This window comes from Oncorhynchus nerka, linkage group LG19, assembly GCF_034236695.1.
Source record: "Oncorhynchus nerka isolate Pitt River linkage group LG19, Oner_Uvic_2.0, whole genome shotgun sequence".
Taxonomy (NCBI): Eukaryota; Metazoa; Chordata; class Actinopteri; order Salmoniformes; family Salmonidae; genus Oncorhynchus; species Oncorhynchus nerka.
Genome location: NC_088414.1, coordinates 35,829,588 through 35,849,344, shown reverse-complemented (window position 1 = coordinate 35,849,344; position 19,757 = coordinate 35,829,588). Strand labels below are relative to the sequence as shown.

The 19,757-nt window shown below is 45.9% G+C and overlaps 1 protein-coding gene across 1 annotated transcript in view; it reads right to left on the bottom strand.

Moving 5' to 3' along the window:
* camk2a (calcium/calmodulin-dependent protein kinase II alpha) overlaps window positions 1-19,757 on the bottom strand; it is a 128,154-nt gene that overhangs the window by 95,534 nt on the left and 12,863 nt on the right. The window lies entirely within an intron of this gene.

Below are 19,757 nucleotides of genomic sequence, written 5' to 3'. Positions count from 1 at the left end.
ATGTACTCTCCTGGAAGCACATGCCACATGAATACAAATAGGCACTCACTGAAACGAAAGTAAACAACAAAGGAAGAGAGAATGGCATAAACAGGCAGGAAGCAGCAGGGGTTTCTGGGCTCACTAAGGAGTAGTCTGTCAGTCAGTCACAGGCCAACAGGGAGCTGTCTGTTTGTGGTTCCCCTCTACACACTCTCTCACACACAGAATACCAAACATCCTGCCTCCTCTCAGACCTCAGCATGCCAGCTGACAACACATCTCTCTACAAGACCCCTAGCCATCCATTCAGTATGGAGGCCTGACCACAACACACCTCTCTACCAGACCCCTAGCCATCCATTCAGTATGGAGGCCTGACCACAACACAGCTATCTACCAGACCCCTAGCCAGTCATTCAGTATGGAGGCCTGACCACAACACACCTCTCTACCAGACCCCTAACCAGCCATTTAGTATTCATGCCTGACCACAACACACCTCTCTACCAGACCCCTAACCAGCCATTTAGTATGGAGGCCTGACCACAACACACCTCTCTACCAGACCCCTAGCCAGCCATTCAGTATGGAGCTGTGGCCACAACATGGCGGAGCATCCCCTTCCTCCTCCCTACCTACCCCTCCCCTCCCCACCCTCCCCTTCCTCCTCCCTTCCCTAACCTCCTATCCTACCTACCCCTCTCCTCTCCTCTCTACCTAACCCTCCCCTCCCTACCCCTCCCCTCCCCTCCCTACCCTCCCCTTCCTCCTCCCTACCCTCCCCTTCCTCCTCCCTACCCTACCCTCCCCTTCCTCCTACCTCCCCTCCCCTTCCTCCTCCCTACCCTCCCCTTCCTCCTCCCTACCCTCCCCCTTCCTCCTCCCTACCTACCCTCCCCTTCCTCCTCCCTAACCTCCCCTTCCTCCTCCCTACCTACCCTCCACTTCCTCCTCCCTACCTACCCTCCCCTTCCTCCTACCTACCCTCCCCTTCCTCCTCCCTACCCTTCTCCTCCCCTCCCTACCCTCCCCTTCCTCCTCCCTACCCTCCCCTTCCTCCTCCCTACCCTCCCCTTCCTCCTCCCTACCCTTCCCCTCCCCTCCCTACCCTCCCCTTCCTCCTCCCTACCCTCCGCTTCCTCCTCCCTCCCTCCCCTCCCTACCCTCCCCTTCCTCCTCCCTACCTACCCTCCCCTTCTTCCTCCCTACCCTCCCCTCCCTCCCTACCCTCCCCCTCCCTACCCCCCTTCCTCCTCCCTACCCTCCCTTCCTCCTCCCTACCCTCCCCTTCCTCCTCCCTCCCCTCCCCTCCCCCCTCCCTACCCGCCCCTTCCTCCTCCCTACCTACCCTCCCCTTCCTCCTCCCTACCTACCCTCCCCTTCCTCCTCCCTACCCTCCCCTTCCTCCTCCCTACCCCTCCCCTTCCTCCTCCCTACCCTCCCCTTCCTCCTCCCTCCCCTCCCCTCCCCTCCCTCCCTACCCGCCCCTTCCTCCTCCTTACCTACCCTCCCCTTCCTCCTCCCTACCTACCCTCCCCTTCCTCCTCCCTACCCACCCTCCCCTTCCTCCTCCCTACCCCTCCCCTTCCTCCTCCCTACCCTCCCCTTCCTCCTCCCTCCCTTCCCCTCCCTACCCTCCCTACCCTCCCCTCCCCTCCCTACCCTCCCCTTCCTCCTCCCTACCCTCCCCTTCCTCCTCCCTCCCTTCCCCTCCCTACCCTCCCTACCCTCCCCTCCCCTCCCTACCCTCCCCTTCCTCCTCCCTACCCTCCCCTTCCTCCTCCCTCCCCTCCCCTCCCTACCCTCCCCTTCCTCCTCCCTACCTACCCTCCCCTTCCTCCTCCCTACCCTCCCCTCCCCTCCCTACCCTCCCCTTCCTCCTCCCTACCCACCCCTTCCTCCTCCCTACCCTCCCCTTCCTCCTCCCTACCTAGATATGTAGTGTAGTTCTCAATAGAACGGTTGTGAAATGGTGATACTGCAATACAATACACAACAGCAATACATATAGAAACTCACCATATAGCATTGTAAATATCAAACAAGAATTGGCAGTATGTATATATATATTTAGCCCAAACAACTACCTCTTTCCCTACTGTATTTATTTTATTTATTTATTTTTCTCCTTTGCACCCCATTATTTTTATTTCTACTTTGCACATTCTTCCACTGCAAATCTACCATTCCAGTGTTTTACTTGCTATATTGTATTTACTTTGCCACCATGGCCTTTTTTTGCCTTTACCTCCCTTATCTCACCTCATTTGCTCACATCGTATATAGACTTGTTTATACTGTATTATTGACTGTATGTTTGTTTTACTCCATGTGTCGTTGTATGTGTCGAACTGCTTTGCTTTATCTTGGCCAGGTCGCAATTGTAAATGAGAACTTGTTCTCAACTTGCCTACCTGGTTAAATAAAGGTGAAATAAAAAAGAAAATAAAAAATATATAATGTCCTGAAATGACATTGCGTTTATCTGGAAAAGGAGCAGTTTAGGCATAATTGAGTTAGAATGGTAATAGCTATTACTCCGGTAATTTGCCCTGGAAATTTCAAAGACCATTTAACATGTCAAATCAAATCAAAAACATTGTTATTTGTCACATGCGCCGAATACAACAGGTGTAGACCTTACTGTGAAATGCTTACTTACAAGCCCTTAACCAACAATGCAGTTAAAAAGTATGAAATTTAACAAATGGATAAAAATAAAATAGTAACAATAAAATAACAAAATAAAATAACAAATTAAAATAACGTTAGCAAGGCTATATACAGGCTATATAGAGGTTATATACAGGTTATATACAGGCTATATACAGGCTATATACAGGTTATATACAGGCTATATACAGGTTATATACAGGTTATATACAGGCTATATACAGGCTATATAGAGGCTATATACAGGCTATATACAGGCTATATACAGGCTATATACAGGCTATATACAGGCTATATAGAGGCTATATACAGGCTATATACAGGCTATATACAGGCTATATACAGGCTATATACAGCTATATACAGGCTATATACAGGCTATATAGAGGCTATATACAGGCTATATACAGGCTATATACAGGCTATATACAGGCTATATACAGGTTATATACAGGCTATATACAGGTTATATACAGGTTATATACAGGCTATATACAGGCTATATAGAGGCTATATACAGGCTATATAGAGGCTATATACAGGCTATATACAGGCTATATACAGGCTATATACAGGCTATATAGAGGTTATATACAGGCTATATAGAGGCTATATACAGGCTATATACAGGCTATATACAGGCTATATACAGGCTATATACAGGCTATATACAGGCTATATAGAGGCTATATACAGGCTATATAGAGGCTATATACAGGCTATATAGAGGCTATATACAGGCTATATACAGGCTATATACAGGCTATATAGAGGATATATACAGGCTATACAGGCTATATACAGGCTATATACAGGCTATATACAGGCTATATACAGGCTATATACAGGCTATATACAGGCTATATACAGGCTATATACAGGCTATATAGAGGCTATATACAGGCTATATACAGGCTATATAGAGGCTATACAGAGGCTATATACAGGCTATATAGAGGCTATATACAGGCTATATACAGGCTATATACAGGCTATATACAGGTTATATACAGGCTATATACAGGCTATATACAGGCTATATACAGATATACAGGCTATATAGAGGCTATATACAGGCTATATACAGGCTATATACAGGCTATATACAGGCTATATACAGGCTATATACAGGCTATATACAGGTTATATACAGGCTATATACAGGCTATATAGAGGCTATATACAGGTTATATACAGGCTATATACAGGCTATATACAGGCTATATACAGGCTATATACAGGTTATATACAGGCTATATACAGGCTATATACAGGCTATATACAGGCTATATACAGGCTATATACAGGCTATATAGAGGCTATATACAGGTTATATACAGGCTATATACAGGCTATATACAGGCTATATACAGGTTATATACAGGCTATATACAGGCTATATACAGGCTATATACAGGCTATATACAGGCTATATACAGGTTATATACAGGCTATATACAGGCTATATACAGGCTATATACAGGCTATATACAGGCTATATACAGGCTATATACAGGCTATATACAGGCTATATACAGGCTATATACAGGCTATATACAGGCTATATACAGGTTATATACAGGCTATATACAGGCTATATACAGGCTATATACAGGCTATATACAGGCTATATAGAGGCTATATACAGGCTATATACAGGCTATATACAGGCTATATACAGGCTATATACAGGCTATATAGAGGCTATATACAGGCTATATACAGGCTATATAGAGGCTATATACAGGCTATATACAGGCTATATACAGGCTATATACAGGCTATATAGAGGCTATATACAGGCTATATACAGGCTATATAGAGGCTATATACAGGCTATATATATATACAGGCTATATACAGGCTATATACAGGCTATATACAGGCTATATAGAGGCTATATACAGGCTATATACAGGCTATATACAGGCTACAGGCTATATACAGGCTATATACAGGCTATATACAGGCTATATACAGGCTATATACAGGCTATATACAGGCTATATACAGGCTATATACAAGGAGTACCAGTACTGAGTCAGTGTACTGGGGTATAAGGTAGTTGGGGTGATTGAGGTAATATGTACATGTAGGTTTTGTTAGGTGATTGATTGATTGAAGTGCTATGTACATGTAGGTGGGGGGAGTCCAGACAGCCGTTTAATTAACTATTCAGCAGTCTTATGGCTTTGGGGTAGAAGCTCTTCAGGAGCCTTTCAGTCCCAGACTTGGCGCTCCGGTACAGCTTGCCATACGGTAGCAGAGAGAACAGACTGTGACTTGGGTGGCTGGAGTCTTTGACCATTTTTAGGGCCTTCCTCTGACACCGCCTGGTATAGAGGTCCTGGATGGATGGGAGCTCTGCCCCATTGATGTACTGGGCCGTACGCACTACCCTCTATAGCGCCTTGCAGTCGGAAGCTGAGCAGTTGCCATAACAAGTGGTGATGCAACCAGTCAAGATGCTCTCGATGGTACAGCTGTGGAACTTTTTGAGAATCTGATGGCCCATGCCAAATCTTTTTAGTCTTCTGACGGGGAAGAGGCGTTGTTGTGCTCTCTTCACGACTGTGTTGGCGTGTTTGGATCTTGCTAGGTCCTTAGTGATGTGGACACAGAGGAACTTAAAGCTCTCGAGAGTGTCCACTACAGCCCCATCGATGTGAATGGGGGCATGCTTGGCCCTCCGTTTCCTTTGTCTTGCTGAAGTTGAGGGAGAGGTTGTTGTCCTGGCACCACACTGCCAGGTCTCTGAACTCCTCCCTATAGGCTGTCTCCTCGTTGTCGGTGATCAAGCCTACCACCGTCCTGTTGTCAACAACCTTAATGATGGTGTTGGAGTCCTGTGCTACTGTACAGTTGTGGGTGAAGAGGGAGTACAGCAGGGGGCTAAGCACACACCCCTGAGGGGTCTCCGTGTTGTTGTCTACCCTCACCACCTTGGGACGGCCAATCAGAAAGTCCAGTATACAATTGCAGAGGGAGATGTTTAATCCCAGGGTCCTTAGCTTAGTGATGCATTTGGAGGGCACTATGGTGTTGAATGCTGAGCTGTAGTCAAAGTATATTATTCTAATGTAGGCGTTCCTTTTGTCCAGGTGGGAAAGTGTCATATTACACTCTTAGAAAAAATGAATCAAAAGGGGTTCTTCGGCTGTCCTCATATTACCAGACTCATCACAATGCCAAGATGGCGTAGCAGTCGGACGTGTGTTTTGTCTTGTCCCGTCCTGTATAGTGTAAATATAGTTTTTCCTCGTTTTTTTCTGTATATATTTCGTACATATTTTAATCTCACTTTCCAACTACAGGCTGAATATACTCTCCTGCAACCCGCATCACCCAATGTGGTACGGATCTGCTTTTTCTATACTTTAGAATCGGAACCCTCATCAGAAGCTAGCCAGCTAACTAGCTACTAGCTAGTAGCTAGCCACTGCTAGCGGTCTTCAACGCTAACTAGGACACCAGCGCGACATCTACCCAAAGCATATCAGACTGCTTTTTCTCTACCACATCTCCGGATTCCTACCGCAAGCTCTGAACCTTTATACCGGATCATCGTAAATAGCTAGCTGCAATCCGAGTGGCTACTCCTGGCTAACGTCTCTGTCCCAGAGCAAGCACCAGTTAGCCTGGAGCTAGCCTCGAGCTAAGCCCATCTCCCGACTAGCCGAAGAGGTCCAAAAATACCTAATTTGCCAATTGGCCTGGACCCTCTACTGCCGACACGGAGCCCCGCCGATCCATCACGACTGGTCCGCCGACATAATCGTCCGAGGGGTTTCAACAGGCTTTTCCGCTGCGACATCGCCAAAGATCCATCTGCTGGCCAAGGCCCGCGAGCTTTCTGAATCGCTGTATCTCCAGCTCACCGCATGAAGAGGAATAAACAGACTCACCCCATCGCGACGTCCCCAAAGGTTAACTCTCTAGCCCTCGCTATCTCCCTGCTTGCTAATTCGGCCTGCTAACGGCTAGCTTGTCAAGCTCCGGTCCGCTAACTGCTACCTTGTCTAGCTCGGGCCTACGAACTGTTAGCTTGTTAGCACAGGCCTGCTAACCGTCTGAACCACCGCGTCCCAATCACTCTCTGACCCCATTTACTTTCTATCTCTTTTTGATTTTTAATTTGTTTATACCTTCCGGAAACCTGCCTCACCCAATGTGATACGGAATCGCTATTACTTTTACTCTTATTTTTATTTTTATGACACACTCAAGAACCTCCAGACGCTAACCAGCTAACTAGCTACAAGCTAGTTAGTCATTGTTAGTTTTTTAAAAACCTGGATAACACTCGCCAGCCCAGCCCCCCTGCCCATCCACCCTGCCCATCCACCGCTGCCCCCTGGACATTGATCTCTTGGCTACATAGCTGACGCACGCTGGACTGTCCATTAATCACGGTACTCCTTTCTGCTTGTTTGTCTTACCTGTCGGCCCCGTTGCCTAGTCAACGCCATTTTACCTGCTGTTTGTTGTGCTAGCGGATTAGCCTCGCCTACTGTTTTTAGCTAGCTTTCCAAATTCAACACCTGTGATTACTGTATGCCTCGCTGTATGTCTCTCTCAGATGTCAATATGCCTTGTATACTGTTGTTCAGGTTAGTTATCATTGTTTTAGTTCACAATGGAGCCCCTAGACCCACTCTGCATACCCCTGTTACCTCCTTTGTCCCACCTCCCACACATGCGGTGACCTCACCCATTACAACCAGCATGTCCAGAGATACAACCTCTCTCATCATCACCCAGTGCCTGGGCCTACCTCCGCTGTACCCGCACCCCACCATACCCCTGTCTGCGCATTATGCCCTGAATATATTCTACCATGCCCAGAAACCTGCTCCTCTTATCCTCTGCCCCCAACGCTCTAGGCGACCAGTTTTGATAGCCTTTAGCCGCACCCTCATACTACTCCTTCTCTGTTCCGCGGGTGATGTGGAGGTAAACCCAGGCCCTGCATGTCCCCAGGTACCCTCATTTGTTGACTTCTGTGATCGAAAAAGCCTTGGTTTTATGCATGTCAACATCAGAAGCCTCCTCCCTAAGTTTGTTTTACTCACTGCTTTAGCACACTCTGCTAACCCTGATGTCCTTGCCGTGTCTGAATCCTGGCTCAGGAAGGCCACCAAAATTCAGAGATTTCCATACCCAACTATAACATCTTCCGTCAAGATAGAACTACCAAAGGGGGCGGAGTTGCAGTCTACTGCAGAGATAGCCTGCAAAGTAATGTCATACTTTCCAGGTCCATACCCAAACAGTTCGAACTACTAATTTTGAAAATTACCCTCTCCAGAAATAAGTCTCTCACTGTTGCCGCCTGCTACCGACCACCCTCAGCTCCCAGCTGTGCCCTGGACACCATTTGTGAATTGATCGCCCCCCATCTAGCTTCAGAGTTTGTTCTGTTAGGTGACCTAAACTGGGATATGCTTAACACCCCGGCAGTCCTACAATGTAAGCTAGATGCCCTCAATCTCACTCAAATCATCAAGGAACCCACCAGGTACAACCCTAAATCTGTCATCCTGACCAACTGGCCCTCCAAATACACCTCCGCTGTCTTCAACCAGGATCTCAGCGATCACTGCCTCATTGCCTGTATCCGCCACGGAGCCGCAGTCAAACGACCACCCCTCATCACTGTCAAACGCTCCCTAAAACACTTCTGTGAGCAGGCCTTTCTAATCGACCTGGCCCGGGTATCCTGGAAGGACATTGACCTCATCCCGTCAGTTGAGGATGCCTGGTCATTCTTTAAAAGTAACTTCCTCACCATTTTAGATAAGCATGCTCCGTTCAAAAAATGCAGAACCAAGAACAGATACAGCCCTTGGTTCACTCCAGACCTGACTGCCCTCGACCAGCACAAAAACATCCTGTGGCGGACTGCAATAGCATCGAATAGCCCCCCGTGATATGCAACTGTTCAGGGAAGTCAGGAACCAATACACGCAGTCAGTCAGGAAAGCTAAGGCCAGCTTCTTCAGGCAGAAGTTTGCATCCTGTAGCTCCAACTCCAAAAAGTTCTGGGACACTGTGAAGTCCATGGAGAACAAGAGCACCTCCTCCCAGCTGCCCACTGCACTGAGGCTAGGTAACACGGTCTCCACCGATAAATCCACGATTATCGAAAGCTTCAATAAGCACTTCTCAACGGCCGGCCATGCCTTCCGCCTGGTTACTCCAACCTCGGCCAACAGCTCCGCCCCCCCCGCAGCTCCTCGCCCAAGCCTCTCCAGGTTCTCCTTTACCCAAATCCAGATAGCAGATGTTCTGAAAGAGCTGCAAAACCGGTGAAAGCACCAATTTGTAAGTCGCTCTGGATAAGAGCGTCTGCTAAATGACTTAAATGTAATGTAAATGTAAAACCTAGACCCGTACAAATCAGCTGGGCTTGACAATCTGGACCCTCTATTTCTGAAACTATCTGCCGCCATTGTCGCAACCCCTATTACCAGCCTGTTCAACCTCTCTTTCATATCGTCTGAGATCCCCAAGGATTGGAAAGCTGCCGCAGTCATCCCCCTCTTCAAAGGGGGAGACACCCTGGACCCAAACTGCTATAGACCTATATCCATCCTGCCCTGCCTATCTAAGGTCTTCGAAAGCCAAGTCAACAAACAGGTCACTGACCATCTCGAATCCCACCGTACCTTCTCCGCTGTGCAATCTGGTTTCCGAGCCGGTCACGGGTGCACCTCAGCCACGCTCAAGGTACTAAACGATATCATAACCGCCATCGATAAAAGACAGTACTGTGCAGCCGTCTTCATCGACCTCGCCAAGGCTTTCGACTCTGTCAATCACCATATTCTTATCGGCAGACTCAATAGCCTCGGTTTCTCGGATGACTGCCTTGCCTGGTTCACCAATTACTTTGCAGACAGAGTTCAGTGTGTCAAATCGGAGGGCATGCTGTCCGGTCCTCTGGCAGTCTCTATGGGGTGCCACAGGGTTCAATGCTCGGGCCGACTCTTTTCTCTGTATATATCAATGATGTTGCTCTTGCTGCGGGCGATTCCCTGATCCACCTCTACGCAGACGACACCATTCTATATACTTTCGGCCCGTCATTGGACACTGTGCTATCTAACCTCCAAACGAGCTTCAATGCCATACAGCACTCCTTCCGTGGCCTCCAACTGCTCTTAAACGCGAGTAAAACCAAATGCATGCTTTTCAACCGATCGCTGCCTGCACCCGCATGCCCGACTAGCATCACCACTCTGGATGGTTCCGACCTTGAATATGTGGACATCTATAAGTACCTAGGTGTCTGGCTAGACTGCAAACTCTCCTTCCAGACTCACATCAAACATCTCCAATCGAAAATCAAATCAAGAGTCGGCTTTCTATTCCGCAACAAAGCCTCCTTCACTCACGCCGCCAAGCTTACCCTAGTAAAACTGACTATCCTACCGATCCTCGATTTCGGCGATGTCATCTACAAAATGGCTTCCAACACTCTACTCAGCAAACTGGATGCAGTCTATCACAGTGCCATCCGTTTTGTCACCAAAGCACCTTATACCACCCACCACTGCGACTTGTATGCTCTAGTCGGCTGGCCCTCGCTACATATTCGTCGCCAGACCCACTGGCTACAGGTCATCTACAAGTCCATGCTAGGTAAAGCTCCGCCTTATCTCAGTTCACTGGTCACGATGGCAACACCCATCCGTAGCACACGCTCCAGCAGGTGTATCTCACTGATCATCCCTAAAGCCAACACCTCATTTGGCCGCCTTTCGTTCCAGTACTCTGCTGCCTGTGACTGGAACGAACTGCAAAAATCGCTGAAGTTGGAGACCTTTATCTCCCTCACCAACTTCAAACATCAGCTATCCGAGCAGCTAACCGATCGCTGCAGCTGTACATTTTCACCTACCTCATTCCCATACTGTTTTTATACTGTTTTTTTTATTTTTTTATTTACTTTTCTGCTCTTTTGCACACCAATATCTCTACCTGTACATGACCATCTGATCATTTATCACCCTAGTGTTAATCTGCAAAATTGTATTATTCGCCTACCTCCTCATGCCTTTTGCACACATTGTATATAGACTGCCCATTTTTTTTTTCTACTGTGTTATTGACTTGTTAATTGTTTACTCCATGTGTAACTCTGTGTTGTCTGTTCACACTGCTATGCTTTATCTTGGCCAGGTCGCAGTTGCAAATGAGAACTTGTTCTCAACTAGCCTACCTGGTTAAATAAAGGTGAAATAAAAAAATAAAAAAATAGGAGAACCCTTTTTGCTTCCAGGTAGAATTATTTTGGGTTGCATGTAGAACCCCTCTGTGGGAATATTTCTATCTGGAACCAAAAAGGTTTCTTCAAAGGGGACAGCCGAAGAACCCTTTTAGGTTCAAGATAGCACCTTGTTTTCTAAGAGTGCAGTACAGTACACCCATTTTAAGAAAATATGTTAGCGTTGATGTTGTTTTTCCCTGAGCCATCAGTTGGCCAAGGAGCCTTGCCTTCAGCAGCTCTGCTGGCTGTTACATGGGCTGTATCACAACAGACTGAAGAAAAGGCGGGAATTGTTACTTCATTAATATTAATGCATCCAAATGTTTGAGTCATCACAGTCATTCTCAGTAAAGTCTACCATGCAAAAAGTAATTATGTAAAAGTAATAATGTTTTTGTTTGGTTAGCTTTTGGAAATGTTAGATAGGGCAACTTTCCTTGGCATCACACAAGGGTGGTCCGTTTAAAATGAATGGATTCTTCCCTCACCCCTTGCCCTACAAGTGTCAACTCATCATATGCCATGATACATCATTAGAAGTGTCCACTTCATTTGAGGGCTGTGGGGAGAGGGTGTGTCTTTTACGTGTTTGGAATGCAGCCAGAAACTGCTTCTCCAATAGAAATCCCTAAACTTAGAAATAGGTCAGCGGGTCTAACGGTCGTCCGAAATACGCATGTAAAGGCCATCAAATCAAAAGCACTCATTGAGTTTTCAATGAAAAATTCAAACGTCAGTTTGTCACTTTCACGAGGTTGGAATAATAGCATGTTCAACTCCTTAAGACGGTGGTCTAGGTTGCGTTTTTAGATTTCAAGAAAATGAAGAAATAATCTCATTGGCTTCTCAAACCCCAGCCTGGTGTGTTTCTCAAGTGTTCCTGCGATGTTGCGCCTCTGGGTTTAGAAACGGTATTATTACCTTCATACAGTATATACATTCATTGACTTTAACACCTGTTACATTAGGCTGGATACACACATACAGCATAGACCAAATGAGAGAGGAATGCAGACAACACAATAGTGGGTTTGAAGAAGTAGTACAATAATTTTGGTCAGACAGCTCTGCAGCATAGGCAGGCAGGCTAGCTAGAGAGGATGACTAAAGCGTTACAGTATTGGAGCACAGAGGTAACGTTATGGTTGTTTGGCTGGGTGCTACAAGCTGAGTAGAGATGAGATGATGACTTTAAGGAATAAAAAATAGTCATGTCATATAATAACAACAAATCAATATATCCAACTGAAATGTTGTATTATTTCAGAGTCATTTCCTATGTTTCTATTGATGTCTACCCAATGTGGACCTCTGACAGAGACAATGGAATATTTCCTATGTTTCTATTGATGTCTACCCAATGTGGACCTCTGACAGAGACAATGGAATATTTCCTATGTTTCTATTGATGTCTACCCAATGTGGACCTCTGACAAAGACAATGGAATATTTCCTATGTTTCTATTGTTTACCCACGACTGCGTGGCCAAGCACGACTCCAAGACCATCATTAAGTTTGCTGACGACACAACGGTGGTAGGCCTGATCACCGACAACGATGAGATAGGGAGGAGGTCAGAGACCTGGCAGTGTGGTGCTAGGACAACAACCTCTTCCTCAACATGAGCAAGACAAAAGAGATTACCGTGGACTACAGGAAAAGGAGGGCCGAACACACCCCCATTAACAACAACAGGGCTGTAGTGGAGTGGGTCAAGAGTTTCAAGTTCCTTGGTGTCTACATCACCAACGAACTATCATGGTTCAAACACACCAAGACAGTTGTTAAGAGGGCACGACAACACCTTTTCCCACTCAGGAGACTGGAAGATTTGACATGGGTCCCCAGATCCTCAAAAAGTTCTACAGCTGCACCAACGAGAGCATCCTGACTGGTTGCAACCCCGCCTGGTATGGTAACTGCTCGGCATCTGACCGTAAGGCACTACAGAGTACATCACGGGGACCAAGCTTCCTGCAATCCAGGACCTATATACTAGGCCGTTTCAGAGGAAGGCCCAAAACATTGTCAAAGACTCCAGCCACCCAAGTCATAGACTGTTCTCTCTGCTACCGAACGGCAAGAAGTACTGGAGCGCCAAGTCTAGGTCTAAAAGGCTCCTTAACAGCTTCTACCCCCAAGCCATAAGACTGCTGAACAATTAATCAATTGAACAATTGATACACCCCCCCCCCTGCTGCTACTCGCTGTTTATTATCGATACATAGTCACTTTACCCCTACCTACATGTACAAATTACCTCGACTAACATGTACCCCCGCACATTGACTCGGTACCAGTACACCCTGTATATAACCTCATTATTGTTATTTTACACCTATTGGACTCGGCGCATGTGACCAATCAAATTTTATTTGATTTTGGTGAAAACACACCACTAATGGGAATTCAGATGTTCTTTATGCAGATTTTAGAATATTCACAAGAAAATCTGTCACCAATTGGATGGAAACATAGCCTCGGTATTTCTAGCTAAGGTATTTCTTTAATTGTTAACCAGCAATTATTTGATATTGATATAAAACAAACTGCTGCATTGGGCCTTTAATGGGCCCACAGAGAGGGAGGAGAGGAAATATTTGATGCTCTGCTTATCTTTTGTCTCTTTCTCTGGTGCACTACTCCGGTGCACTACTCCGGTGCACTACTCCGTGATACAGCTCCGTGATACAGCTCTGTGATACATGTTGTTAGTTAGATCAGGAGTCACACTCCCTTCACTCCACCACCTACACACTCTATAACGTGTTTGTAAAAGTTATATTATTGACCCAAATCACAAATGTACTTGACCCAACACTGCCTTTGAATTGATTGAGCAGCCTAGCAGTTATGGCCCACTGTATGGAGCTTGATAATATACAGTAGGTCTATCACTGCATGAATTTCCCTCAGTAATGCTAATGCTAATGCTAATGATGCAACTAGAATTATAAACCCTAATCCTGGCACTCCAGGTCAAAAGACTATAGGTGGGGTGCGGCAGTGGTCTAGGGCACTGCATCGCAGTGCTAGTTGTGACTCTGGGTTCGCGCCCAGGCTCTGTCTCAGCCGGCCGCAACCGGGAGGTCCGTGGGGCAATGCACAATTGGCCTAATGTCGTCCGGGTTAGGGAGGGTTTGGCCGGTAGGGATATCCTTGTCTCATTGCGCACTAGTGACTCCTGTGGCGGGCCGGGCGCAGTGCACGCTAACCAGGTCGCCAGGTGCACGGTGTTTCCTCCGACACATTGGTGTGGCTGGCTTCCGGGTTGGATGCGCGCTGTGTTAAGAAGCAGTGCGGCTTGGTTGGGTTGTGTTTCGGAGGATGCATGGCTTTCGTTGTAGCAATGAGACAAGATAGTAACTACTAACAATTGGATACCACGAAATTGGGGAGAAAAGGGGGTCAAATTCAACAAAAAGAAAACACCAAAAAAAATACTTTTTCCACATTTTGTTATGTTACAGCCTTATTCTAACATTGATTAAATCGTTTTTTTCCCTCATCAATCTACACACAATACCCCATAATGACAAAACAAAAACAGAATTTATACAAAATAAAAACTGAAATATCACATTTACTCAGTACTTTGTTGAAGCACCTTTTGCAGCGATTACAGTCTCTAGTCTTGAATATGACGCTACAAGCTTGGCACACCTGTATTTGGGGAGTTTCTCCCATTCTTCTCTGCAGATCCTCTCAAGCTCTGTCAGGTTGGATGGGGAGCGTCACGGCACCACTATTTCAAGGTCTCTCCAGAGACAAACAAGACGATTAAGTCCGGGCACTGGCTGTCCCCTCAAGGATATTCAGAGACGTGTCCCGAAGCCACTCCTGTGTTGTCTTGGCTGTGTGCTTAGGGTCGTTGTCCTGTTGGAAGGTGAACCTTCGCCCCAGTCTGAGGTCCTGAGCGCTCTGGAGCAGGTTTTCTTCAAGGATCTTTCTGTACTTTGCTCCGTTTATCTTTCCCTCGGTTTCCCACTGAAAAACATCCCCACAGCATGATGCTGCCACCTCCATGCTTCACTGTAGGGATGGTCCCAGATTTCCTCCAGACTTCAATATTGGTTTCATCAGTCCAGAGAATCTTGTTTCACACAGTCTGAGAGTCTTTAGGTATATTTTGGCAAACTCCAAGTGGGCTGTCATGTTCCTTTTACTAGAATTGTATGTTTTTGCACCTAAAATGGTTATTGCATCATTCATTTCATGGTCAAAATGAAAATGCAAGTTGACCAAGGCTTCCACTCTTTTACAGTCTAATTTACTGAGGTGTGGCTTCCGCCTGGCCACTTGATTGGTAGAGTGGCCTTTATGGTAGAACAGCTCTAGGTGGTTCCAAACTTCTTACATTTAAGAGTTGTGGAGGCAACTGTGTTCCTGGGGACCTTCAATGCTGGAGACATTTTTTGGTACTCTTACACAGATCTGTGCCTCGACACAATACTTATGTAAATAAGTTATTTATATTTATTACTTGTAATACATTTGCAAAAATGTCTAAAAACTTGTTTTCGCTTTGACATTATGGGATAATAAAAAATAAAAACAATTTAGATTAAGGCTGTTACGTAACAAAATGTGGAAAAAGTCAAGGTGTCTGAATACTTTCCGAAGGCACTGTACATTTGTAATTTACGTAAAATATAGTTCCTGTACTCAGTCTTAGATAGTCTCTCTGTAGCAGAGACATCAACATGTTACTAGACACTCTTATCGAGAGCGACTTACAGGAGTAATTAGGGTTAAGTGCCTTGCTCAATGACTCATCAACAGACTTTTTACCTAGTAGGCTCAGGGATTCAAACCAGTGACCTTTTGGTTGCTGGTCCAACACTCTTAACCACTAGGCTACTTTTCGCTCACGGCAACGTGTTTCTGCTGCTGCCCCTGAAGGCCAATTCAGCTCAGCCAGCATGACGCAGAATGAATGCAAGTGGATGTCAGACAGACAGACATCACACAGACAGACAGACATCAGACAGACGTCAACTGCGTGACAGCAATTCAGTGTATCTCAAGGAGACATGATATGTCTTGATTGAGCTAGGATGGATTCCTTTGACTTGAATGAATGTGTGCATGTGTGCAATGCATGTGTTTGTTTTTTTAAGTGTCACAAGATAAATAGAGATTTTTATACTGTTTTATATCATAAGATACAGTACATACGTACGTTGATGAACAGTATATCACATGAACATTGTGTAGGAGGTGTGAGTTGCTACTGTACTTTTAGGGCATTCTGCTTCCTCCCACACTCCAGACAGTAGGTCTTTAATCTCTCAACAGAACCAGAAAATCAGATTTTCAAAAAGTGAAAAGAGAGGAAACCTTTTGGCTGGTGTGTGGTCCCTCAAAATGACTTGGTATGTCAGCCTTTCATTAAACATTAAGGCGCCTCAGCTCCACTGAATATTATTCAATAAGACTCACTGCTCCTACAAGACGTCTTGTTTGTCTCATTTCAATTTACCAGTAACGGCTCTTGCAGTTTGATGTCTCTGGGGAAGCATTTTACTCCAAACCTGCTGTCAAGCAAAGGATCTAATCACAAATCTTGGTTTACATCCCCTTATATAATGTTAAGATTATAATTCAATTAGCAGATCATCATAATAGCATTGTGTCACCAAGATGGCATAGCAGTCAGACGTCTTTTGTCCTCGTCTTGTCGTGTCCCGTATATATATATATTTACAACTTTCTTCGCATACCTTTTTATATATATTTTTTATTTTCCATAAACTCATCTTCAAAACACTCTCCTGCAACCCGCCTCACCAATTTATATTTTAAAAAAGAAAGTATTATTTACCTCAAATATGTACGTATTTACCTCCATAGAAGCTAACCAGAAGCTAGCCAGAAGCTAGCCTGAAGCTAACCAGAAGCTAATCAGAAGCAAGCCAGAAGCTAGTAAGCTTCTTTACTGGCTAATCGGTAGTATTCAGCTAACCACGGTTTGTGGTCATCAGCTATCCTTTAGCTCAAAATCTATCGCCAGTTTTGTACGGCGCGGCTCGGACCGGAACATACCAGACCTATTTTTCTCTCCATGTCCCTGGATTTCAACCGCAAGCTCTGGACATTTATACCGGGATCTCGCAGCTAGCTAGCTGCTATCCGTGTGACTATCGGCTTATGTCGATTCCGGAGCAAACATCAATTACTCCGGAGCTAGCCAGCTGAAGAGTTCCATTATTCACTCCTGGGCTACAATCACCTATCCGGACCCATTTTTACTGCCAACGCGGAGCCCCACTGGGCCTTCACAACTGGACTACCGACGCTATCTGCCCGAGGGAGTTATCCAGCTGGCTCCTCCGTTGCGACGTTACCTGAATGCCCATCTGCGGTCCGCTAATCGTTAGCTCTCTTATCGGCTACTATTTTTTTTGCGAATTGGATTGATCCCCTCTACCACACGGAACCCCACTAATCCTACCGACGGGAACGCACGAGGTGGCTAAAAACAGACCTCCATCCTATGCTAGCTTGCTACCGATGGCCCGGCTAGCTGTCTGAATCGCCGTGATCCCAACCAACCTCACTAATCACTGGACCCTTTTGATCACTCGACTAAGCATGCCTCTCCTTAATGTCAATATGCCTTGTTCTGGTTAGTGTTTATTGGCTTATTTCACTGTAGAGCCTCTAGTCCTGCTCACTATACCTTATCCAACCTATTAGTTCCACCACCCACACATGTGATGACATCTCCTGGTTTCAATGATGTTTCTACAGACAATATCTCTCTCATCATCACTCAATACCTAGGTTTACCTCCACTGTATTCACATCCTACCATACCTTTGTCTGTACATTATACCTTGAAGATATTTTATCGCCCCCAGAAACCTCCCTTTACTCTCTGTTCCAGACGTTCTAGAAGAGCAATTATCATTGCTTTTAGCCGTAACCTTATCCTACTCCTCCTCTTTTCCTCTGGTGATGTAGAGGTGAATCCAGTCCCTGCAGTGCCTAGCTCCACTCCAATTCCCCAGGCGCTCTCTTTTGATGACTTCTGCAACCATAATAGTCTTGGTTTCTACTCCAAAGATAGCCTGCAGAGTTCTGTCCTACTATCCAGGTCTGTACCCAAACAATTTGAACTTCTACTTTTAAAAATCCACCTCTCTAAAAACAAGTCTCTCACCGTTGCCGCCTGCTATAGACCACCGTCTGCCCCCAGCTGTGCTCTGGACACCATATGTGAACTGATTGCCCCCATCTATCTTCAGAGCTCGTGCTGCTAGGCGACCTAAACTGGACCATGCTTAACACCCCAGCTATCCTACAATCTAAACTCAATCAATCTCACACAAATTATCAATGAACCTACCAGGTACCTCCCCAAAGCCGTAAACACGGGCACCCTCGTAGATATCATCCTAACCAACTTCTAAATACATCTCTGCTGTCTTCAACCAAGATCTCAGCGATCACTGCCTCATTGCCTGCATCCGTAATGGGTCAGCTGTCAAACGACCTCCACTCATCACTGTCAAACGCTCCCTGAAACACTTCAGCGAGTAGGCCTTTCTAATCGACCTGGCCGGGGTATCCTGGAAGGATATTGATCTCATCCCGTCAGTAGAGGATACCTGTTTTTTTTTTTTAAATGCCTTCCTAACCATCTTAAATAAGCATGCCCCATTCAAGAAATTTAGAACCAGGAACAGATATAGCCCTTGGTTGTCCCCAGACCTGACTGCCCTTAACCAACACAAAAACATCCTATGGTGTTCTGCATTAGTATTGAACAGCCCCCGTGATATGCAGCTTTTCAGGGAAGCTAGAAATCATTACACACAGGCAGTTAGAAAAGCCAAGGCTAGCTTTTTCAAGCAGAAATATGCTTCCTGCAACACTAAATCAAAAAAGTTCTGGGACAATGTAAAGTCCATGGAGAATAAGAACACCTCCTCCCAGCTGCCCACTGCACTGAAGATAAGAAACACTGTCATCACTGATAAATCCACTAAAATTGAGAATTTCAATAAGCATTTTTCTACGGCTGGCCATGCTTTACACCTGGCTACCCCTACCCCAGTCAACAGCACTGCACCCCCCACAGCAACTCGCCCAAGCCTTCCCCATTTCTCCTTCTCCCAAATCCAGTCAGCTGATGTTCTGAAAGAGCTGCAAAATCTGGACCCCTACAAATCAGCCAGGCTAGACAATCTGGACCCTTTCTTTCTAAAATGATCTGCTGAAATTGTTGCCACCCCTATTACTAGCCTGTTTAACCTCTCTTTCGTGTCGTCTGAGATTCCCAAAGATTGTAAAGCAGCTGCGGTCATCCCCCTCTTCAAAGGGGGGGACATCCTTGACCCACACTGCTACAGACCTATATCTATCCTACCCTGCCTTTCTAAGGTCAGACTTGACTGCCTTGGTTTCTCAAATGATTGCCTTGCCTGGTTCACCAACTACTTCTCTGATAGAGTTCAGTGTGTCAAATCGGAGGGTCTGCTGTCCGGACCTCTGGCAGTCTCTATAGGGGTGCCACAGGGTTCAATTCTTGGACCGACTCTCTTCTGTGTATACATCAATGATGTCGCTATTGCTGCTGGTGAGTCTCTGATCCACCTCTACGCAGACGACACCATTCTGTATACTTCTGGCCATTCTTTGGACACTGTGTTAACAACCTTCAATGCCATACAACTCTCCTTCCGTGGCCTCCAATTGCTCTTAAATACAAGTAAAACTAAATGCATGCTCTTCAACCGATCTCTGCCTGCACCTGCCCGCCTGTCCAACATCACTACTCTGGATGGCTCTGACTTAGAATACGTGGACAACTACAAATACCTA